Raw genomic sequence first — 26,395 nt, forward strand, 5'->3', positions numbered from 1 at the left:
TTGTGGCTCATATCCCTGTAATAGACCTAGTTTCAAGACCCATCCCATGCATCCTCCCACCACCACCTACTCCAGTCCAATCACAGGCATCCTATCAAAGGCAGGGCCATTGGAGAAACCAGTCATGTGGTCTGAAAGCTACGTTGCAACTACTGTGCAATCACCAAGCTGTCTTTCCACAATAATGGCCACTGACAAACCGTGGCTAAGAAACAGCTTGACCACCCAGTTGTTAAGCTTGCTGTGCAACACAACGTTCTTCATTGCTATGACTGCTTCACAACCTGTGCTATTTGGATGCTTCCTGCCAACACCAGATTTTCTGAAATGCACAGATGGGAACTCTTCCTGCAATATATCCTACAGTCCTGTAACCTATCTGGTTGCATCCTTGCAATTTATCCACCTCTTTCATTATCGGTTCCCATTCCAGTACCACACAGCCTTCTGTTCCACTAACACACCCACAGTCTTTTTGCTTCTCTTCTTGTCCGCTCACCCCCCCCCCCCCCCCCCAAATGCTATGCCCACTGTCTTACTGCCTGACAGCACCTAGCTGCCTCTCCCAGACTCCTCCTTACACCCACAACTCACATTGCTTCTCCCATCTTGAGCAGTTGCTCACAGTCTGGTCTTGGCACCCAGACACAGTGTTCAGGTGTGTGGGAGATGCATTTGTGTGAAAGTGTGTGTGTGTTGTTTAATTAAGAAGAAAGCTTTTTGGCTGGAAGCTGTCCTTTTTAGCAGTCTTTTTGTTGTGCCTGTCTGTAACTCAACATTTCCAGTACATGGTGAGAAGCAATCTTTCCCTTTCATAATAATGTCAATAGAAGAAGAGCAATTGATGTCATGATTCGCTACGAATGGGAGTATTTAATATCTTAGGAAATGGGCCACATGTTTTTGCTGTCAATGTTCTTGAAGTAATTATGGTACCTAAATGTAACTCGAAAATTACTAATTACGTGGCTGTATACGAGAGATCAGTGCAGAAGTTCCTAATGCAGTATATCTGCTTCTGAGTCATAATGTCATTCAACATTGGGTATGTCACTTTCTGCTCAAAACAAAATAACTTCAGGTTAACCTGTGCAGTGCCTGTGCAATATCATCATGTTGCAAGTGTCAGTCCTGGTCAGAAAAGTGTCTTGTGTAGTTATGAGTGCATCATGTGGGAGCTAATGAATTCTGTAATTGAAAAATTGTTGGGGCTCATATGATAGGTGCATCTTTTATTGCATAAAGAGCTTCTTCGTTTATCGGCTGAGATAATGTAGCTCTTGTCGGACATGTGCCAGTACCCTGATGTACATTCACTGCGATTTTTCTGTGAGCTTACCTTCTGACTGAGCAACTCTATTTTTCCTCTGCTTAAGTGATTCTTTGTTGTTGTTTTGTTCAATGTAGAAATGATTTTTCTCTTTAGCTTGGAAGATAATCAAATAAAAGTGTATTGATTAGTAAGTCAGATAACATGTTCTGTTAACACTGCATTATTTTTGCCATTGTAAAAGAAAATTAATATATTTTGTTCAGTATACAATGTTATTTCACAATTTATTTTTACAGAATAGGCAACGTTCTTGTATAGAAGCTACGTAATAAGTAATATAATTTTTTAAACATTGTAAAACATACTAAGTACACGTTGCGGTTCTATAACACATACAATACCACTTGGTCATACTCAATAAAAGACATAAATAAATAGTACCAAAGTGAAACAACAACAATTAATTTTACGTACTGAAAAACTGTGAAATTTTGGTATACGACGTTCTTTGAAGGTGGTCTACAATTTTTGGGAAGATTGTTCTTCGGAAAAGCAATGATCGGTAACATTACATTAAATTTTCTAAAAGAAGAGCCTTGGTAGCATGTATGTCGAATATATTTTATCTGGTGATCGGTTTCGGTCTTCTATCATATCATCATCAGACGCTGTTTTTACTCCTTGGTGACAGCACGAGCTGAAGACGTGAAGCAAACAGCTGTAGAGATACGTGGAAGACTGCTCACCAGTTGGATTCGGTTGTTAGTTGCTAGCAGCATATTAAGCTCACCGAACAGAAAAATTACTCACCTCTACAGAAATCATCACAAGCATCATTTAATACCGTGTAATTTTGCGAGATGGACTTGATAACCACTCGGATTCGGTTAGGAAGTGAAACCACCAGGTTTTTCCGGGACGTCGCTTCCAGGTTAATCCAATTAAGATCTGATAGTGCAGTTCACAGTAGATCACATAACTAATGAGGAAGTATTGAAAAGGATTGGGAAGAAGAGAAGTTTGTGGCAAAACTTGACCAGAAGAAGGGATCGGTTGGTAGGACATGTTCTGAGGCATCAAGGGATCACCAATTTAGTATTGGAGGGCAGCATGGAGGGTAAAAATCGTAGAGGGAGACCAAGAGATGACTACACTTAGCAGATTCAGAAGGATGTAGGTTGCAATAGGTACTGGGACATGAAGAAGCTTGCACAGGATAGAGTAACATGGAGAGCTGCATCAAACCAGTCTCAGGACTGAAGACCACAACAACAACAACAGCGCAGTTCCATCAAATTTCGGGAATGGTGACGTCGGCCTTTCCCCCTGCTGTTCCAACGTGTGCCACAGATTTTCTTTGGGGTTCAAGTCACATAATTTTGGAGGTCAATCGAATGTAATACTGTGGGGAAGTTTTCACAAAATAGTCACATACTCTTCCAGACTGATGAACTTCGCTGTTGTCGTCTTTATGTGACTGTGTGGGCAGTGGCCTCTTGCGAGCCGACTGACTCCAATCGTTCATTGCATGCACTTCCTCTCAATGTTCTCTCGCTAACAGGTTGGGCTGGACCTTCATTCACTGCCTGCAGCAATTCCTCTCGGCTTCCGACCAAAATCCTGAAGTCGTGTCTCGCAGCCACGTGTGTTAGACACATGTTCATAGACACGGTGAACAGCGCGCCCGCAAATACCAACTGTTCAAGGAACTTCAAGTACCCTATGACCGTTTTCAACACCAAACGCTATTGCCGCTTTTGGCCACTCCGTCACGTGCTTAGATTTACCCATGAATAGTGTGATTTCAGCTTGAAACATAAATGTCTAAGTGACCTCCACTGCCTTGTGCTCACGTAGAGGCAGCGAGAGCAAGGTTTAGTTCGTGACTAGATCGCTACGCACTCTGTAAAGGCCTAACCCTTCATCTGTGCGTTCGCACAGTGCTGATTAACCTCTTGTGTGGTGATCTTACTATAAAATAGGCTTAAAACAGCGGGCCACACGAATAGTTGATTTGGGCCGCATGTGGTCCACAGGCTGCAATTTGACGGCAACTGACCAGTACAATTTGACGAGTGAGTTTGGGAGTCTCAAAATTTGTGGCATCTATGGGCTATCTTTTAATTGTACGGAGTTAGGAGCTACATTTACTCTTTAACTTCAAGCAAAAGATCAAACATTAACTATCTGATTGCTAGAAAGAAGAGGAAACAGATTTACCCTAACGACGTGAGGTAGAAAAGGAAGTCGGCGTAATCAGTGATCGCTGATTTGCTGCATGACCATGAATCGGTATTCCGACGCCGATATGGTATTTGTTATGGAATGATTCTTTGTAAGAAATCATATTTCGCCTTGTAAATTTAGAGTAAATGCGGGTTCTATTACAGATCGCGCGCTATGCGTTTCAGGCTGCTGTAATGATGGCCCATCAATGGCATCACAGTATTTCCACCGTCCAGCTTCAATCGTTACTCGCCGTCACAAAAATCGGTATTAGGACAAGGAATCATAGCAATGTCAAGTAAAAGCGTCAGCCGGTCGTTGTGTCCATGCGGTTCTAGGCGATTCAGTCTGGAACCGCGTGACCGCTACGGTCACAGGTTCGAATACTGCCTCGGTCATGGATGTGTGTGATGTCCTTAGGTTAGTTAGGTTTAAGTAGTTCTCAGTTCTAGGGGACTGATGACCACAGATTTTAAGTCCCATAGTGCTCAGAGCCATTTTTAAAAGCGTCATCTCTCACAAGATTAACAATACAATCTAAGAAATACAAAATTAGAACGTGTCCACCTTACACTAGCAATCCAGTCAGGAGTCGTGCGAGAAAGAAGAGTTATACATGAAGGTGAATCTTTTCCGTAATCAATTGTTTCCAAAAAAAAAATCCAAACGATCGTCAAGACTTTACCTATGTTACAACTGTTTATTGTGTTATCTGTACGTTTATGAGAATCTGTAGGTTTTTATATACATCTGCATTTATATCGTCACTGCATCTACATCTTCATGATGACTACACTTCACAATTAAGTACCTGGCAGAGGATCCATCGAACCACCTGCAACCCATTTCTCTACTGTCCCGCTCTCGAATACCATGTGGGAAAAACGAACACTTAAATTTTTCCGTTCGAGCTTTATTATTTTATGATGGTTATCATTCCTCCCTACGTAGGTTGGTGTCAGCAAATATTTTCACACTATGAGGACAATGTTATTTATAGAAATTACATGAGAAGATCCTGCCGCAATGAAAATGCCTTTGCTTCAATGACTGCCACCTTAATTCGCCTATCACATCGGTGGCACTCTGTCCCCTGCTTCAAATGGTTCAAATGGCTCTGAGCACTATGCGACGTAACTTCTGAGGTCATCAGTCACCTAGAACTTAGAACTAACTAAACCTAACTAACCTAAGGACATCACACACATCCATGCCCGAGGCAGGATTCGAACCTGCGGCCGTAGCGGTCGCTCGGCTCCAGACTGTAGTGCCTAGAACCGCACGGCCACTCTGGCCGGCTCCCCTACTTCGCGATAATACAAAACAACTTGAATTTTATCGATGTCCTCTGTCAGTCCTATCAGATCCGGATCCAACATCGCAAAACAAAATTCCAGAAGAGGGCGGACAAGGGTATGTAAGCATTCTCTTTAGGGTATATGTGTTGCATTTTCTTTCTGCGAATAAATCGCTGTATTTCGTTTGCTTTTTACACAACAGTATCTTTGTGATCCTTCCAGATTACGTTATTCGTAACTGAATTTACAGCGTTTAGATGTAATTTATCCTGCAACAGAGTTTTAGCGGATTCGTTTTACTACTCATGTGAATGACTTCAAACTTTTCATTATTTAGAGTCAACTGCCGCACCATACAGATATCTTGTCTAAGTTGTTTTGCAATTTTCTTAGATGATCCGATGACTGTATAAGACGGTCAATGACAGCGTCATCTGCAAACAACCTAAGAGGACTGCTCAGATTGTCTCTTACGTCGTTTATGCAGATCAGGAACAGCAGGGGGCCTATACCACTTCCTTCAGGAACGCCAGATGTTACTTCTGGCTTACTCGATGACCTTCCGCCAGTTTCTATGAGCCGTGGTCTTTCTGACAGGAGATCATGAATCCAGTAACACAACTTAGACGATACTGGACAGGCACACAAGTTCATTAGCAGTAGCTCGTGAGGAAAGATGTCAAACACCTTCACGAAATCTAAAAGTGTGGAAACAGTTTGACATCCCCTGGCGACAGCACTCATTACTTAGTGATAATAAAGAGCTAGTTGGATATCAACAGAACGATGTTCTGTGAATCCGTGTTGCCTCTTTGTCAATAAATCGTTTTCTTCGAGGTAGCCTCTCATGTTCGAACATAGCGTATGATCCAAAATCCTGCTGCAGACCGACATAAGGAATTACTCCTATTTCTTTTCTTGGGTATTGATGTGACTTGCACAACTTTCCAGTCCTTAGAAACAGATCTTACGACGAGCGAGCGGTTGTATATGATTGCTAAGTATAGAGGTATGGTATCAGCGTACACTGAAAGGAACTTGACTGGTAAAACATGTAGACCGGAGGCTTTGTCTTTATTAAGTCATCTAAGATGCATCGCTACATCGAGGATATCTGCTTCTAGGTTACTCACGTCGTCAGTTGTTGATTCTATTCCAGGAATGCTTATTTCGTCTTCTTTGGTGAAGGAATTTCGGAAAACTGTGTTCAGTAACCCTGCTTTGGTCGTACTGTCAGCCGTAACATTACCATCGTTATCACGCAGTGACGGTACTGTCTTGCCGCTAGTGTACTTTACATACGACAAGAATCTCTTCGGATTTTCCGCCGGATTTCGAGACTGTGTTTTATTGTGGACACTATTAAAAGCATCTCCCATTGAAGTTCACGCTAAATTACGAGCTTGTCTAAAACTTTGCTAATCTTGGGGTTTTGCGTTCTTCGACATACATTTACTGTTTGAAATTCGGCATACATTTACTGTTCTGTTATACAGCCCATGTTGAATGGCGTTGTCACAGTTCTTTATGCAACTTGACTACCCCACTCAGCAAATTGTCGCTCACTTAGTTCCGTTAACTGTTTTTCGCTGTTTCCATTGACATAGTTTATTTGGATTTGTTAATAGTGTCATTTCTCCACTTCTGGATCGAAATCAGTCTGCTCACACTACATTGGATACAAACATACAAATGTACTGAAGAGCCTCGTTTCATAGATATAAGTAAAAGAATGTTACAATTAAGGCAGTTAAATTAATGTTAAGAGTTCATAATTCTCGTTACGTCCTTATCTATTACTCTACGTTAAGTGTTCATTTGTAAGATTCAATCATGCAGTTTGTCGTCACACAGTGATTAGATATTGTTGTCACTGTTCTACACTCCTGGAAATGGAAAAAAGAACACAGTGACACCGGTGTATCAGACCCACCATACTTGCTCCGGACACTGCGAGAGGGCTGTACAAGCAATGATCACACGCACGGCACAGCGGACACACCAGGAACCGCGGTGTTGGCCGTCGAATGGTGCTAGCTGCGCAGCATTTGTGCACCGCCGCCGTCAGTGTCAGCCAGTTTGCCGTGGCATACGGAGCTGCATCGCAGTCTTTAACACTGGTAGCATGCCGCGACAGCGTGGACGTGAACCGTATGTGCAGTTGACGGACTTTGAGCGAGGGCGTATAGTGGGCATGAGGGAGGCCGAGTGGACGTACCGCCGAATTGCTCAACACGTGGGGCGTGAGGTCTCCACAGTACATCGATGTTGTCCCAGTGGTCGGCAGAAGGTGCACGTGCCCGTCGACCTGGGACCGGACTGCAGCGACGCACGGATGCACGCCAAGACCGTAGGATCCTATGCAGTGCCGTAGGGTACCGCGGCACGCAACGTCGACAAACTAGTTTGTCTTCTTGTGTTACTGGGGTTGTCGTTGGGCTCACGCAGAGGTGTGTTAGCAGTCAGTCATCGAAGCTGCATAGTGACTACTGTATTTGCGTGTTTGTGTGTATGGAAATCCTTGTTGACCTGCTTAATGACATCCCTATTGTGCACATCGAACCACAAACAAAGATCAGCTCTGTGAATTGAGCCCAGGTAGGTGAAGTTTTCGTCCTTTTTTGGAAGCGTCTGCGTCGGCGAAATTATCGACACACGCTGGACACGAGATTCCAATCACATGTCACCCTGTCTACAAATGGAATGATAATTAAATCAAGACCCTAAGCTGTCGACAGGCGTTGATATACATCAACCAGAACAGTTGAAAATGTGAGCCCCGACCGGGACTCGAACCCGGCATCTCCTGCTTACATGGCAGACGCTCTATCCATCTGAGCCGCCGAGGGCACAGAGGATAGTGCGACTGCAGGGATTTATCCCCTGCACGCTCCCCATGAGACCCACATTCCCAACTTAATCTCCACACACTACATTCACAGTGCACCTGCCCATTACACTCATTACTCGCTGCAGACCATCTTACCGAGTCCCGTAGGACTTCGGGCGATGCGTGTGCATCCAGAATAGAAGAAGAAGGTCTTGACGGGGTTATCCTTAACTATATGAGTATGGTATCTGTTCTTTCGGACATGTCCGAAAGAACAGATACTATCTTCATATACTATCTACAAGTGTCCTAACTCCAGTCACAAATGTTTGATTGCTACTGCGAGCACGCACAGATTTCAGAATAGCTTCAACACAGATTTTCATTTTAGGGTTTTGTCATTTATACTACATAGACATATTCCAAGTTCCTACCTATGGATCTCGTTAGTCTCAATAGAACGCAAAATACTTTCGCCTTATACAGGGTGTTACAAAAAGGTACGGCCAAACTTTCATGAAACGTTCCTCACACACAAAGAAAGAAAATATATTATGTGGACATGTGTCCGAAAACGCTTACTTTCCATGTTAGACCTCATTTTATTACTTCTCTTCAAATCACATTAATCATGGAATGGAAACACACAGCAACAGAACGTACCAGCGTGACTTCAAACACTTTGTTACAGGAAATGTTCAAAATGTCCTCCGTTAGTGAGGATACATGCATCCACCCTCCGTCGCATGGAATCCCTGATGCGCTGATGCAGCCATGAAGAATGGCATATTGTATCACATCTGTCCACAATACAAGCACGAAGAGTCTCTACATCTGGTAACGGGGTTGCGTAGACAAGAGCTTTCAAATGCCCCAATAAATGAAAGTCAAGAGGGTTGAGGTCAGGAGAGCGTGGAGGCCATGGAATTGGTCCGCCTCTACCAATCCATCGGTCACCGAATCTGTTGTTGAGAATCGTACGAACACTTCGACTGAAATGTGCAGGAGCTCCATCGCGCATGAACCACATGTTGTGTCGTACTTGTAAAGACACATGTTCTAGCAGCACAGGTAGAGAGTATCCCGCATGAAATCATGATAACGTGCTCCATTGAGCGTAGGTGGACGAAACTAAAATGAGCTCTAACATGGACAGTAAGCGTTTCCGGACACATGTCCACATAACATATGTTCTTTATTTGTGTGTGAGGAATGTTTCCTGAAAGTTTGGCCGTACCTTTATGTAACACATAGAATATTAGTTTTAAATTTCTCTTGACACTCTTTTCTTGTCCTTTAGAGAAATATTAAGTTTCATGTTGGTTCCCTTCTATCCTTGAACTACCGGTTAGGTGATGATTAGACCGATTACATTTCAAGACTTTCCTACTGTTCGGGCTCAGCACTATTAAAAGTATAGACAACAGATCTTTGTGTATTCCGTGAGCAAGTTTAATCTACGTGTAGCAGAATAATGACCACACGAACATGTAAAATACAAGCAAATCAAACTGAAAATTGCAAATATAGGCACAATGAAAGGAGCATTATGTCTTATTAGATGCACAACTTTAACATTAAAATATTCCTCCATCAATTAACTACATTTAGTTAGAAATTTTCCTTATTCAGTCTCATGAATAATCATTTCATAAATATGAACTATTAAAGCACGGCACAGCTATATCTAAACCATTAATTTCATCAGATATATTTTCGTTTTGCTTTTAGTACTCTGCCCCAGAGCTCATATCAGCTTCAATCATTTCAATATCATGGTCAAGTAACCATTAATTAAGCTTAGTACAACTTGAAGAGCGTCATATACATATACAAATACTATCTTATGTATAAATACTGTCTTATAAGTAGTGATTATACTGTAGGCTGTAGCGCCTAGAACTGCACGGCCACTCCGGCCGGCGTACTAAAGCAGTTCTGTGCCTTACGAGCCCTTTAGTGTCGAATACTGTTGTACTGTACACAGGGTATATCTTGTTGCAATGTACTCGAACTATAGTACAGAAACTCATTAGTGTATGTGTTTCTGGCTAAACCGTTCAGATTATCATGCAACATTTGCTGTAATTAGAAACTTATATTGATACAGTTAGAAAAAATATTCAGATAACAGTTTCCTGTCTAGTGTTTCTGTACAGGTACTTAACAGTTTAGTACTTGCAAAGGACATTGATTAGAACGTTTCTATCCATAAGTCACTAGTAAATGATTAATATTTTTTATACTTCCTTAATTTAAGGATTGCAATAATCACTATTATCCACGTAGATATTTTTTCAAATCTTGCAGACAGTTAAGTCTTTTGAATTTATTTCTTTTTGGAAAAGTCGAAAAGTAATTTCCTGGATGCGGGAACCGAATCCTCTTGTATGGTCTGGTAAACAGTAACTGCCATCTACTGTTTCTTACATTTAGGGGAGAAGGTTTTGAGTGTAGATTAAACAATGTGGTTCCCCAACTTAATATTCCTATACATGTCCCATCCTTTTGTCACAGGTGTTCTTTCCAATACCGGCATGCTGAGTGAGTGCAGTTACTGTTTCCCTTATATTGTCTTCGACAGTACACTCTTCTTTAGGCAAGCATGGCACTTCTCTGCTGTTATTTTTTAGATATGATGGTATACTAGGAGTTGTGTAAACCGGCAAATTACTTAGTATGTGTTCAGAAAGTGCGATAAAGTTTGTACTATTTTGTGCACTTGCATATGTGCACAGAAATTGATTAAACTTTCAGAAAATACGTTTAGCGGTATTACATTGTGGATGAAATTTTCGTATTAGAATGTATCTGTTGTTACGTTCTACAGCAACTCTTTCCATCTTTTTGTGTGAAGTTTGATGCATTATCTGTGAAGAGTGCGATAGATTTGCCAACTGTCTTTATGTAGTGTCCAAGAAACCTAATTGTGGCAGATGTTGCTATGGACTTCATGACATATCACTTGACGATTTTCGAAGAAAGACGATAAAAGACAACTGAGTGCTTAACTACATCTGCTGCAGAGGGTACTGGGCTGGCGACATCGACGGATACCGTTTGTAAAGATTGTGTTAGTAATATATAATGTAGTTCTATGTAGCAACACTTGTCTGAAGGCCTTGTTTTTTGACGGATCTAACAAGTTTTCAACAACAGTTCTACAGATCTTCCATTATTTGTAAAATAAAAGTAAAAGTTTCACTTTCTCGGACATTTCGTTGCACCATGATGTCCCCAAACATAATGTGTATGCTAAATTAGTGTTTCTGCAGCGTTAGGCTCACACACACACACACACACACACACACACACACACACACACAAGAGTTATTGTTTTGAGGATTACGTTTATATAACATATCATTCCGAAATTGTTAGAGTTGTAGAAGTTTCGCACACGGTATGTGCGTAAGTAATGTCTTTCTTTGTTCCATTTAGGGTCCTCATCTTGTAGTGTAGATACGTTAGCACAGATATTTAGGTTGCATTTCCTAAATTGAGAGTCATTCATTAAGAGAATCCAGAAATCAGTTGCCTATTCGGATAAGTCCTTAAGATTAGTTAGACCTTCTGGCAGACGCAACAATGTGTCTGTTACTACATCGTCTTTGTCTTTCACTTGCACTGTTCCAAAACTATATTCCTGGAGGAATGCTGTCCATCTTGTGTGTCTGACATAAGGTAACTTGCAGGTTAACGGAAAGCTCAATGGCTGGCGATTTCAAAATACTTTAATGTTTTTACCGTATATGTACGAGTATAAGTTGAATTACTTGAATGCCTGTATTACGGCTAGAGGTACCAGCTAAGCAGTCGAACGTGCACTCTTACGTTATAAAAGTTTTCGACTTACGAAACAAATCATGTTAACTTCAAACCTATTGTTTTTCACAAGGATCTGAAATACAGAAGCTCCATTGTCCATTACAATAAAAAACTCAAATTCATGTCAGAACGACATAGGATTTTAGAATTTACTAAAATATTTTATACAGCATCAAAATCTAACTAACATGTCTCCGTCCAACACAATACTGCATTTTTCTTTAGTAACCTTAGCACTGCTAGGCTATTGAACAACTGATTGCGAACAAAACGATGTAAAACGAACAGAGAGCGATGAATGCCTTTGTTCTAGGTGCTAGAAAATTCTTTACTACTCTAATTTTACTAGTGTCAGGTATTGTTTTTGAAGGATATTTACTGGTTCTTAGAAAATTAACTTCTTCCCGACTGAACTCTGCTTTTTGTAGGTTGGCTGTCACTACAGCGTGTGAAGATTTACATAATATTCTATCAAGCAAATTACGATGTTCCTCCCATGTAACGGCAGCAGACAAATGTCACCGACATACAGTGTCACTTTATTAGGAGTTTGGGTCTTAGACATGTTATTTAGTGCAGCAACAAACAAACCACAACTTAAATTGAGTCAAAATGTTAACTTCTACCAGCACGTGCAAAAGCCGTATACATCCTAGATTCAGTAAACAATAGGACCTGGCAATCGGAAGATCTGAAATCGGTGCTAGATAGAAACTGTACATCGTGAATTTTTTGCAAAAGATCCTTTAAATTTTCATGTCGTTTACGGACTGGCCCGATTATCTTGTTAATGTCATGTGATCCAGGACTAAAAGAATTCGACCGTTAGGATTTGAACCATATTAGATGGTTTAAGATTTCCACTAGGATCTGTTGACTGGTTTGTTGTCATAGAATGTCTTTGGTGGTGTGGATGAGTGGATGAGGCGTGCGGGACCAGCGAGAGAGGGAGAGAGAGAGCGAGAGAGAGAGCTGGCGACTATGACAAGTGGTTCGGTGCTAGCAGGAAGAGCTTGCGAGCCTAAAGTCGTCGGCACACGGACCGCGCATCCGAACGTTGAGCGTTGAGCTTGCCGCGTTTTTGACGTCATAGCGTGGAATAGTAGGTTGGGGAGTCTTTCCGAACGTGCAGGGCAATATCTAGCATGTCAGGTATCCTGAGCGTGCGTCTGAGCGTTGACAAATGAGGTGGCACAAAGCCACCTACGTCACATGAACGCCATCTCCCTTGAGCACAAAGTTGTGAGGCGCCATATTGGCATTCATTTCAAGCCTATACGCATAGATACGTTTCTAGCACCAGCACATTGAGAATCACTCGAAAACCCGTTGTTAACTGTCTGATTCGTCGCAATAAAAGATGAGAAACATCTTATTCGTGGTAAAAGTATTATTGTAACTTGAGTGTTATGAGAGTATGCCATTTGAAAGCAACGACACACTGAGGATTTGTTATAATTAAATTTCAGTTAGTAACATAGCTACGATTAAAGCTTTTAGCAAGTGGATTGGATAATCCAGATTTGTTGTCAGTTTAGTGCAGTGTGTCGCGCCACTGAATGTAATCGAATCGCTTAATATGACGCTGGTTCGCGTCTCACCCCATTTAATTTTGCTTTTGTCCTAACATTCATGTAATATGTTCTGATGCTTTATTACTAAATGGTTCAAATGGCTCTGAGCACTATGGGACTTAACTGCTGAGGTCATCAGTCCCCTAGAACTTAGAACTACTTACACCTAACTAACCTAAGGACATCACACACATCCATACCCGAGGCAGGATTCGAACCTGCGACCGTAGCGGTCGTGCGGTTCCAGACTGTAGCACCTAGAGCAGCTCGGCCACTTCGGCCGGCTCTTTATTATTAGTTTAATATGAGTATGTAGTATATTATTTGATGTTAACCAATAATTTCGCCGTTTTTGAGGAGTGAGTTTGATTAGCTTCTTCTACAGGACAGCTTGCGGTACTTGTATAAAGATATTTTGCTTCTTTTTCTTTTAAGTTTCGTAATTCACATGTTGTAAAGATGATCAGTCATCAAGTAAGAATGACCTTGGGGTTTTACTAAAATGTGAGAATGGTGAAATAATGACAATCTTATATGGAGATCTATTGCAAAATTTGTATCGCACTGGAATGAGATTTTTCACTCTGCAGTGGAGTGTACGCCAATATCAAAGTTCCTGAGAAGTTTGGAAGGTAGGAGACGAGATACTGTCAGGATTGAAGCTGTGAGGGCGAGTCGTCAGTCGTGCTTGGGTAGCTCAGTTGGCACCGGCACGGTAGCTCAGCGTGTTCAGTCAGAGGGTTAGCTGCCCTCTGTAATAATAATAATAATAATAATAAAAACCTGAGATAAGGATCAACGGCGAACTGAAATGGGTGTCTTGCGACGTCCGCCCCGAGCAGATGCAACGAACGAAAACGAACAAAATGAAATAAAAAAATGTTGGTAGAGCGCTTGCCCGCGAAAGGCAAAGGTTCCGAGTTCGAGTCTCGGCCCGGCACACAGTTTTAATCTGCCAGGAAGTTTGTATCGCACTGTTTGTTACAGAACTTTTATAAGCCTGTATCCTTACTTGGACATGGTACGTTCCTTTTCGTATTAAAGCATGTACACGGATATTGAAGTTTTTATTTATGTATATTACATATAGATTGAGGACAGAATTATGGAAATGGAAGAGAAGATAAAAGAAGATGAAATGGGAGATATGATACTGCGTGAAGAGTTTGACAGAGCACTGAAACACCGAAGTCGGCACAAGGCCCCGGGAGTAGACAACATTCCATTAGAATTACTGACAGCCTTGGGAGAGCTAGTTCCGACAAAACTCTACAATCTGCTGAGCAAGATGTATGTTACAGGCGAATTCCAATCCCAAAGAAAGAAGGTGTTGACAGATGTGAAAATTACAAAACTATCAGTTTAAGTAAGTCACAGCTACTAACCCGCATTCTTCACAGACTAATAGAAAAACTGGTAGAATGCGACCTTGGGGAAGATCAGTTGGGATTCCGTAGAAACGTTGGAACACGTGAGACAATACTGAACCCACGACATATCTTAGAAGAAAGATTAAGGAAAGGCAAACCTACGTTTCTAGCATTTGTAGACTTAGAGAAAGCTTTTGACAATGTTGACTGGAATACTCTCTTTCAAATTCTGAAGGTGCCAGGGGTAAAATACAGGCAGCGAAAGGTGATTGACAATTTGTACAGAAAGCAGATGGCAGTTATCAGAGTCGAGGGACATGGAAGGGAAGCAGTGGTTGGGAAGGGAGTGAGACACGGTTGTAGCCTCTCCCCGATGTTATTCAATCTGTATATTGAGCAAGCAGTAAAGAAAACGAAAGGAAAGTTCGGAGCAGGTATTAAAATCCAGGGAAAAAAATTAAAACTTTGAGGTTCGCCGATGACATTGTAATTCTATCAGAAACAGCAAAGGACTTGGAAGAGCAGTGGAACGGAATGGACAGTGTCTTGAAAGGAGGGTAAAGATGAACATCAACAAAAGCAAAACGAGGATAATGGAATGGAGTCGAATTAAGTCGGGTGATGCTGAGGGAACAACACTCCCGGAAATGGAAAAAATAACACATTGACACCGGTGTGTCAGACCCACCATACTTGCTCCAGACACTGCGAGAGGGCTGTACAAGCAATGATCACACGCACGGCACAGCGGACACACCAGGAACCGCGGTGTTGGCCGTCGAATGGCGCTAGCTGCGCAGCATTTGTGCACCGCCGCCGTCAGTGTCAGCCAGTTTGCCGTGGCATACGGAACTCCATCGCAGTCTTTAACACTGGTAGCATGCCGCGACAGCGTCGACGTGAACCGTATGTGCAGTTGACGGACTTTGAGCGAGGGCGTATAGTGGGCATGCGGGAGGCCGGGTGGACGTACCGCCGAATTGCTCAACACGTGGGGCGTGAGGTCTCCACAGTACATCGATGTTGTCGCCAGTGGTCGGCGGAAGGTGCACGTGCCCGTCGACCTGGGACCGGACCGCAGCGACGCACAGATGCACGCCAAGACCGTAGGATCCTACGCAGTGCCGTAGGGGACCGCACCGCCACTTCCCAGCAAATGAGGGACACTGTTGTTCCTGGGGTATCGGCGAGGACCATTCGCAACCGTCTCCATGAAGCTGGGCTACGGTCCCGCACACCGTTAGGCCGTCTTCCGCTCACGCCCCAACATCGTGCAGCCCGCCTCCAGTGGTGTCGCGACAGGCGTGAATGGAGGGACGAAAGGAGACGTGTCGTCTTCAGCGATGAGAGTCGCTTCTGCCTTGGTGCCAATGATGGTCGTATGCGTGTTTGGCGCCGTGCAGGTGAGCGCCACAATCAGGACTGCATACGACCGAGGCACACAGGGCCAACACCCGGCATCATGGTGTGGGGAGTGATCTCCTACACTGGCCGTACACCTCTGGTGATCGTCGAGGGGACACTGAATAGTGCACGGTACATCCAAACCGTCATCGAAGCCATCGTTCTACCATTCCTAGACCGGCAAGGGAACTTGCTGTTCCAATAGGACAATGCACGTCCGCATGTATCCCGTGCCACCCAACGTGCTCTAGAAGGTGTAAGTCAACTACCCTGGCCAGCAGGATCTCCGGATCTGTCCCCCATTGAGCATGTTTGGGACTGGATGAAGCGTCGTCTCACGCGGTCTGCACGTCCAGCACGAACGCTGGTCCAACTGAGGCGCCAGGTGGAAATGGCATGGCAAGCCGTTCCACAGGACTACATCTAGCATCTCTACAATCGTCTCCATAGGATAATAGCAGCCTGCATTGCTGCTAAAGGTGGATATACACTGTACTAGTGCCGACATTGTGCATGCTCTGTTGCCTGTGTCTATGTGCCTGTGGGTCTGTCAGTGTGATCATGTGATGTATCTGACCCCAGGAATGTGTCAATAAAGTTTCCCCTTCCTGGGACAATGAATTCACGGTGTTCTTATTTCAATTTCCAGGAGTGTAGACTAGGAATGTGACACTTAAAGTAGTAAAGAAGTTTTGCTACTTGGGGAGCAAAATAACTGATGATAGTCGAAGGCGAGAGGATATAAGCTGTAGACTGGCAATGGCAAGGAAAGCATTTCTGAAGAAGAGTAATTTGTTAACATCGAGTATAGATTTAAGTGTCAGGAAGTCGTTTCGGAAAGTATTTGTATGGAGTGTAGCCATGTATGGACGATAAATAGTTTGGACAAGAAGAGAATAGAAGCTTTCGAAATGTGGTGCTACAGAAGAATGCTGAAGGTTAGATAGGTAGATAACATAACTAATGAGGAGGTATAGAATGGAATTGGGGAGATGAGGAGTCTGTGGCGCAACTTGACAAAAGGAAGGGACCGGTTGGTAGGACATGTTCTAGGGCATCAAGGGATCACAAATTTAGCATTTGAGGGCAGCGTGGGGGGTAAAAATCGTAGAGGGTGACCGAGAGATGAATACACTAAGCAGATTCAGAAGGATGTAGGTTGCAGTAAGTACTGGGAGATGAAGAAGCTTGCACAGGATAGAGTAGCATGGAGAGATGCCTCAAACCAGTCTCAGGACTGAAGACCACAACAACAACAACAACAACAACATATAGAACAATGTGACTAGCTTATGGATAAGAGAGGAAATTTAACGTGGGAATTTTACGTGCGCTCGTTTAGTAAAGAATGTGATTTACGAGTTAGAAACATTCCGCAACCGTCCCCGCAGTGCGTTGTGATCGCGTATACCACGTTGGGTCCCACGTACCGTATGCACAAGTCGCATGCTTCCTGAGCGATCAGCAGCACGTTGAACTCAGCACACTCAACTTTGACATTCGACAGCGCGGTCGGTTTGCCGACGGCTTAATGGTTAGCGAGTGAACGTGCCTTGGAGAGGCTGATGGAAGCAGAGGAGCAAGCGCGTGTGAAGGAAGACACATTAACAGACTTTCGCTATTTCGGAGGAAGAAGACGGTACGCCATAATAGCTATCATGTGTAGAATGATGGTACGTCGCTTTTGGAACCTTTGAAGCTTTTGGTCACTGAAAGAGGAGGGATTGGTTTCAGTTTCATTCGACTAAGTGACCTTGGGGAGAAGTTTGGACAACGCCGGCAACGAATAAGTTGATTTGGTTTGGTGGAAATAACGCACGAACAGTAACCTTCTGTATTGGTCGAGAGGTACGTGTTGTTCTGGTAGTCAGGCCTGAGAAGCGTGGTGCGAATAATACAAGGGGTCCAAGGGGTGGCTAGATGTTAAGTAATTTTGAGTAAGGTTATCCGTACATGGTACTTTGAAAAGAGGTCGTCTTTTCTGTTATTGTAACATCTCACTGTATATGGCTATAGTCTATAGTAAAATGAAATTTTTCTTCTTTGAGGACTTTGTGTATTGGTATAATGCAATAATGAACGGAAAGAGTGGAGAGCTGTGAGCTAACACGTTGGTAACTTGGAAGCTGTTCTTGGTAAACTTAATTTTGTAAATTGTACTTTCTTTGGTTAACTAACTGTAAACGATCGCGTGAGAACTGAAGCTGATCATTTTCTGCGCGAGCCTTGGTTATTTTTGTTTGTTTGTTATTAAGGTCTCTCGTAAATGCTTTTGGTAGACTGACTTAACGTGTGGAAATTTAATGGCAAGTGTCCTCTGAGAGTGTTAGTTTAGAGGTTATTGTGAAGGAATTCTCTTCTGGTATTGTCCGAAATTTTTTTAAAATTTCAACTTAGGAGATTGATATGCAACTTTGTTCGTTGGATGTTGTTTTAGAAAATTGCTTTAATATTGTTGTTGGAATATTTTCAGGTATTGCCTTTGCATTAGCTCTTGTAGGTGCACATTAGAAAACAAAACAAAAGGATTTCAGTGTAAGATGAAACTTATTAACTAATAAATTTTTAATCTTAAATAAAGGAAGAGACTAACAGTTCCCTTAAGGAAAATAAATGACTGTTCAGCCAATATATAAAGAAGGTTGTTGGGCAACTGAGAACAAACTTTTGTAATAAGGAGTGTTCGACTTTCAGTGTAGGCCTACAGCCAGTCGGCTCCACTTCCCCACTTAATCTATATATCTTCCTTTAAGGATTATCTACCGCTAGTAATGGACTGCAGTACACGGATTGTGATGGTTCAATACTGTTTCAATGAAGCAATCGTTTTATTTCTCTGGGAACCTCGTGTTTTCTCCATGGCGTGGAGTAATTTTTTTTGCGAAATGTCTAGTGCGGCATCACCTTTATGTGGTGCACATGTATATTCATTATACATGGTTTTCATAAAACACATGTAAATGCTTCTTATGCACGTTTCTTAGTTTTAGTTGCTCGGAACTGGGTCAGGATAATACTTCTATTTCATCATGGACGTAAGCTTTGCTTTTTTTCCAATCTTACGACAGAGACATGAAGAATTGTTTTCAGGTGTACTCTTTGTTTTCGTGAATTTTATCTTGATATCCTGGTAGTATTTACCATTGTTTACTGGTGTTCGTATTATAACTCGTATTATAAATCAACAATGATATCTTTGTCCTCGATGTACAAATAGCAGTTACCCAAAGAATATTCTAATTTTAGGTGCTTCTCTCAGAACAACTAGACGACAAGTGAATAATCAACTCCGAGATCCCTTAAAAATACGAACGGGCATTGTAAATATATTTCCTGTTATAACAACCACCTGTGTCTGCCACTTACAAGTTACGATTTCGCACCCAGATCTCTATGGTAGTTCTGTATCGGGTAGGTCGCCACTTTTTTTTACCTCTTTAATCTTTTTATATAAGTGGGTTATTAGAACATGTGTGTTCATCCCATAGTCAGTTCATCTCTTATATGAATTCTGTCATTGTATCTTAACAGGTTAACGTGACTACTTTGATTGCCCCCACCCTGCTAAACGACCATCAGCGGAGGGCTGAATGACGCCAGAATTCGTTTGATGAAGGGTCGTTGCTAGTTGCTCATTGGCCTTTTCAATAACACTTGACGAGAGGTGTTGATTTTTCCAGCTGGTACATGTGGACCACAGTGCTCCTGCTTATTCTGCAGGCGAGAATTATTCGTATCCCTTCAGTTCTAGTTTTGCATTATGTCAATTCCAGTAATCGCTGTCCGTCCCCGTTTCCGTCGAAACCATGACGGTATCGTTCATTGTACATTTCTCTGTAATTATCTAGATTCTGTGGGCTGAGGACAGTACGTGGTGCGTCATACCTGAGTGACGTAGGATGTGACGTCTCTCGACCAGCACGATGTTCATTTGGGTAGTGGGAATTGTGGTTGTGTGCCTACGGCTGATTTTAGTGTGGTGCGCTATTGTGACCATTATTGTTATTATGAATGACGTTTGTGTCTTCATACATCGGATCTATGGAGACAAGTATAGTCACAAAATGCTGTAGGTTATCATCTTGTACATGTACGACTTTCTCGCAAATATCTGAACGCAACTTTACCTTGTTTATGAGAAATTAGCTCGTCCCAATAGCGAGTTTTGTTTAAGCAGATCTCAAAATATCTATGGAGGCTATTGTGTTTAGCATGAAATGTTTGAGGATTAGATACCTGTTTCCTAAGCATTTCCTGGTGGCATCCTGACCAATATTTAGTTAAAAATGCTCTTTCAAACTCTTCATATGTTTGGTAAGATTCTAATGGTTGAGTTTGCCAAGGGGTGGCATCACCTTGAAGAAAACCTATTGTGAAGCGAATCTCTTGATGTTCTCTCCACGGTTGAAATATCACATCTTTGAAAGCCTTTATGAACACAACTGCGTACGAGGTATGTTTAATTCATTTCGTTACCATACATTGCGGGATACACAGCAGGATTATTGTAACTATATGTTCTATCAGGAGTCGGTGGATTGCCTTCAGCTACTCGTGTAACTCTAACTGCAGGCTGTTCTTGTTGTGCACTTCTGGTTTGTGTTTAACTTGGTCACACCATTCCGACAAATCTTTGCTTAGAGTACATTTTATCTAAGCTAATTCTGTCTTTAGTGATTCAACAGAACTGCCCGGTTTGGAAATCGCGACCGTAACCAGTTCATTAGCCACACGTTTTAATTCCAAACCAAGTTTACTACAAAGTTCTACGTCCTTGTGTGAAAGCCTACGCGAGAAGTCATCAACAGGGTGCTTGCATTGATCATCAAATTGTTTCTCTGCTTCAGCCCGCGTTCTTCCACAAAAGATCAGCTTCATTTTCTGATTAATGTACAGCATCTTTCAGTTGTTTGTGTTCCTTAGACAAAGAACATATCGTTACCGGTAGACCGTTTTCAGCTTTGCAATTTTACCTGTTAAAGGAATAAACTGTATTCGTAAATTATTAAAATTGTTATACAATTTTTTTAAATCGCTTATTTATTTTTCTAATTGCACAGGTATGCTGTTAAAATTCGTTTTCTTTTCAGCTTTAACACCTTTACTTTCTTCAATTGCCCGAAAACTTTGTAACAGCTGCATAATTGGGTTAACGGGCTGATTAATTATTTGGACGCTCGATACACGTGAAGTATCGTCCACTGGAACGTTTACTTCACACAAAAGATCATCAGGCTAAATAATTACATTACTTGAAGGACTTTCCTGTGAACTGCAACTTCACATAAAAGATCATCAGTTACAGTATTTCTAACACTTTCAGAGTGCAATTCTAGGTCTCATACTGAAATGATTGAATTTTCTATTTCCGTATCAGCGAATTCGGTTTGTTCCATCAATCTTCATGTTACAATTCCCTTCTGTAGCTACTTTAGTAATATTTTCTGCTTTTACCATAACAAACAATTTAATTAAAATGTGTTTAAAAGAACTTCGAAAAAATTCTGATCTGAAATAGCATTTCCGTGGTAAAAATACAAACATTTACAATTATTTGAGTTAATAAATATAAGATCACGTGTATAAGAATGTTGTGTGACTGCTATTATATTTCTGCATACCATTACAATAGCAATTCTGTAGTTAAAAATTAAACAGTTTGAAGTTAAAATAATTTGCTTTGTTATGAACGAAGATCTTGATGTTAAAGTCTGTGCACACATAAAAAATGAACAAAAGAAGGCTGCTGTCGTTACCTTGAATAACCACACGATGTAGTTTCTGGATAATAATTCTCTTTTTTGTAGGCTAATTTCGTGTACTGATTTTCTTTTCCGTAGACCTATAATATTCTTTAATATTTATTCCGTAGTCTCTTGTCTCCGTGAATTGGTTGAACATGAAACACACACACAAAAGAAAACGGACAATGCAAAAAATGGATATCTCATGTGGTGTTTTCGCCATTATAATTCCTCTTTGATTTCAAATAAAAGATTAAAGCTTAAATATTTTATTACTAGCAAGAAGAGAAAGCACTATCATTTTAATGACGTGAGGTGGAGAAAACAAGGCGTAATCAATGGTGATTCATGCTTTAAGGGTGACGCTTGACCATGAATCGGTATTTCAATAGCTGTACAAGCTATGCAATGTAATGATTCCATACAAGACATCAGACTTCGGGTAACAAATTTACAATAAATGCGAGCTCTGTTACTGACCCGGCTGTATCATTTATGACTGATGTAATGGCGGCCTGTCAAATGCCATCACTGTATTAGCACCGTCCATATTAAATCGTTGGTCACCGTCAAAAAAGCCGAAGAAATGTTTAAAAGTCAATGCTAGGACGAGAAATCCTGGTAATACTAAATAAAAACGACATTTCTCTCAAGATTGTATTATAAACGTAAGAAATACAAAACTAGAACGTCGCCACCTTGTACTGACCGTTGTGAGAGGAGCGGTACGAAAAAGAAGAGTGATACAGGAAACTGAACTTGATTCTTCAATCAGTTTGCTTTATACAAAATCCAAACGATTTTCCAGAATTTACGTACTTTACAAGTGTTGGTAATATTATCTGTCCGTCTGTGAGACTCCGGATGTTTATATTCACATAATGTTATAAAGCTTTAATTATTTACACAGTATTTGACATAAATTTCATCTTGATACCTCTATCCATTCTTGAGAAAATGAATATTTACAAATGGCCGTATCTTTTGATTGACTGCATTGACTTATAATCTCAAATCATATTATTTATACAACCATAGGATTGTGACCAATATTTGACTTCACTTTCAACTCGATGCCTCTGCCTCTTCCTCAGAAAAACGGGGCTTAACGACGGCCGGGCAGGCAGACAGGAAAAAAAAAAAAAATAAAAAAAAAATAAATAAATAAATTACTTGAAAAGTAAACTGGGTTGGTCAGAAGAAGATTTGAATCACTGTGCATTAACTTTTAAAACAAAAAATAATGACTGATTAAAAAAATTAAAAGGAAAAGATGGGAGTGTAGGTCAATGTGAGTCCTCAGAATGTAACATTATGCATCTAGTGACACAAAGAAGATATTCTGTCTTAAAAATTGCTTTCCAGAGATGTGTCCATCGCCGTTGCCATCTGTTTCAAACGACTGACTCGCCCTGAGGGTGCAACATGTGAAAAGTGACAAAGAAAACTGCAATTCGTGTTGGTGCTGCTGTCTGAGAACGACCCACTATACCCCGCTGATTTAGCAAAAGAAGCCATCCAGGAGCTTTATCAGGAACAATCCGTGTCGCACGACTTCTTCTCATCTAGCGACCTCAAACGTTTATCGTACGTGTTCCTTATTGAAAAAGTATCAAGAAAATACCTGTGCCGACGAAAATGCACTTTCAGCTTGGACTGAAAACAAATACGAGGTGCACTGCATCGAATCTACATCTACATTTACTTGGGTACTATGCAAAGCGGACTTAACCGCCAGGCAGAGGGTTCACCGAAAGATCTTAAAAATAATTCTCTATTATTCCACTCTCGAACATCGTGCTGAAAAAAACGAACACCTATGTCTTTCCGTGCGAGCGCTGGTTTCCCTTATTTTATTATGATGATCTTTATTCCTATGTAGGTCGGCGTCAACAACAGACTTTTACATTCGGAGGTACAGTTGGTGGTGACCACCCCTAATCCCATATCGTGTCTCTGACATTCTCTCCCCTACCTCTCGATAGTAAAAAACGTGCTGCCCTTCTTTGAACTTCTCGATGCCCTGCGTAATCCTGTATGGTAAGGATACCACACCGCGCTGCAGTATTCCAAAAGGTACGGACAAGCGTAGCGTACTGATTCTCTTTAGTGGATCTGTTGCATCTTCTAAGTGTTGTGCCAATAAAACGCAGTCTTTGGTTTGCCTTCACCACAACATTTTCTGTTTGTTCTTCTTAATTTAAGTTGTTCATAATTGTAGTTCCTAGATATTTGATTGAATTTACGGCATTTACATGTGATCTATTTGTCGTGCAAACGAAGTTTAACGGATTCCTTTCAGAAATTTTCAGTTTGTTTTCTTCTTCAGATGATTTTACTAGACGATAAACGATAAACAAAGTAAGACGGCTGCTCAGATTGTCTCCTAAATCGTTTATATAGGTAAGAAACAGCAGAGCGCCTGTAATATTACCCTGGGGAACGCCATAAATCACTCTTGTTTTACTCAATGACGTTCCGTCAACTAACTACGAACTGTGACCAATCTGACAGAAAATCACGAATCCAGTAGCGTAATTGAGACGATATTCCGTTAGCGTGTTATTTGATTACAAGCCGCTTGTGAGGTACGGTATCCAAAGCATTCTAGAAATCTAGAAATACAGAATCAGAATGAAAACTCTTGTCGATAGCACTCAAAACGTCGTGTGTGTAAAGAGCTATTTGTGTTCCACAAGAAACATGTTTTCTAAATTCGTGTTGGCTATGTGTCAATAGAACGTTCCCTTCGAGGCAATTCAAAATATTCGAATACCACATACGTCCCAAAATCCTACTGTAAATCGAAATTAATGATATGGGCCTATAATTTAGTGGATTATTCCTATTGCCTTTCTTTAATATTGATGTGACCTGTGTAACTTTTGAGTGTTTGGTTGAATTTTTTTATTGTGAGAGTACTGCAGAGCGATCTGTTGTAATTGTTAAAAAAAAACATTCAAAAGCCAAGATCGCACATAAATATTTATAATTGAAGACAATCTATTTCAACAGTCTTTGCAGTCATCTTCAGGTTTTAAACGTCTTTTTGTAGTAAAACTTGTTCATGTTACGCTGAATCTCTTGCACAAGATGTAAAGCGCATAATACTCAGCACATTATAAACTTTTTCACATCTCTAAAATATTTAAAAACACAAAAAACATGTTTAAAAAAAACAAAATTTGTTGTGTCCAGCATATGTAAACACCATGTGCTATTGTGTACCGTATTTGTATGATGTAACAAGCTTCTGTGGGCATTATGTATATTGACATGGCCTTTTTGACAAGATTATTTGTGTTTTTAAATATTTTAGCGATGACCAGCGTTTGTAATGTGCTGCATCCAGCACATCCATTACAAATCTCGTGTATTAGCTTTAGCGCAAAATGAACGTTTTACAACTATAAGACTTTTAAGACCTGAAGATGATATCAAAATCTGGTGATACCAGTTATCTTGAATAAAAAATATTTTATGCGATCTTCGCTTTTATATGGTTTTTAACCAGTCTTTGAAAAGGGATGTTTCGTAGAGCGAACAGGTGCATATGATCGTTAAGTATGGAGCTACTGCATTAGCACACTGTGAAAGGAACGTAGTTGGTATGCAGTCTGGACCGGAAGACCTGCTGTTATTAAGTGATTAAAGTTGCTTTACTAATCCTAGACTATCTACTTCTAAGTTACTCATGTTGGAAGCTGATCTTGATTCGAATTCTGGAATATTTACTTCGTCTCGATGAAGGAAGTTTGAAAAGCTGAGTTAAGTAACTTTGCCTTAGCAAAGAAGTTGTGTCGAGCTCCATGAAGTCGTTTACAAGACTAGAAGGGAAAAACCGCCTATTAGAGTGTTATGTTGTTGCTGTTGTTGCAATTTTGGTTCTCAGTCCGAAGACTGGTTCCATTCAGTTCTCTACGTTGATCCTACAAGTGCATTATCTGTACAGAATTTTGCAACCTCCTGCCTCTTAGGCCTTCTTACTATTTTCATACATTGATGTTTATCAACTGTTCTGCCCCTCTCCTCCCATACCCTACACATACATCATCCATTACTAAACCACGATTCCTTGATGCCTCAGGATGTGTCCTACAAACGCTCCCTACTTTTAGTCATGTTGTAGAATAAATGCCTTTCCTTCCGTATCGATTCAGTAGCTTCTCATTATCCAATCTATCGAGCATTCTTCTGAAGCATCACATTTCAAAAGCTTGTATTTTCATATTGTCTGAACTGTTTATAGCTCACATTGCAAGAGCGTTCAAGATTACACTTCAGACAAATACACTCCTGGAAATTGAAATAAGAACACCGTGAATTCATTGCCCCAGGAAGGGGAAACTTTATTGACACGTTCCTGGAGTCAGATACATCACATGATCACACTGACAGAACCACAGGCACATAGACACAGGCAACAGAGCATGCACAATGTCGGCACTAGTACAGTGTATATCCACCTTTCGCAGCAATGCAGGCTGCTATTCTCCCATGGAGACGATCGTAGAGATGCTGGATGTAGTCCTGTGGAACGGCTTGCCATGCCATTTCCACCTGGCGCCTCAGTTGGACCAGCGTTCGTGCTGGACGTGCAGAATGCGTGAGACGACGCTTCATCCAGTCCCAAACATGCTCAATGGGGGACAGATCCGGAGATCTTGCTGGCCTTCTAGAGCACGTTGGGATACATGCGGACGTGCATTGTCCCGTTGGAACAGCAAGTTCCCTTGCCGGTCTAGGAATGGTAGAACGATGGGTTCGATGACGGTTTGGATGTAGCGTGCACTATTCAGTGTCCCCTCGACGATCACCAGAGGTGTACGGCCAGTGTAGGAGATCGCT

This window comes from Schistocerca gregaria, chromosome 3 (assembly GCF_023897955.1).
Source record: "Schistocerca gregaria isolate iqSchGreg1 chromosome 3, iqSchGreg1.2, whole genome shotgun sequence".
NCBI classification, from domain to species: domain Eukaryota; kingdom Metazoa; phylum Arthropoda; class Insecta; order Orthoptera; family Acrididae; genus Schistocerca; species Schistocerca gregaria.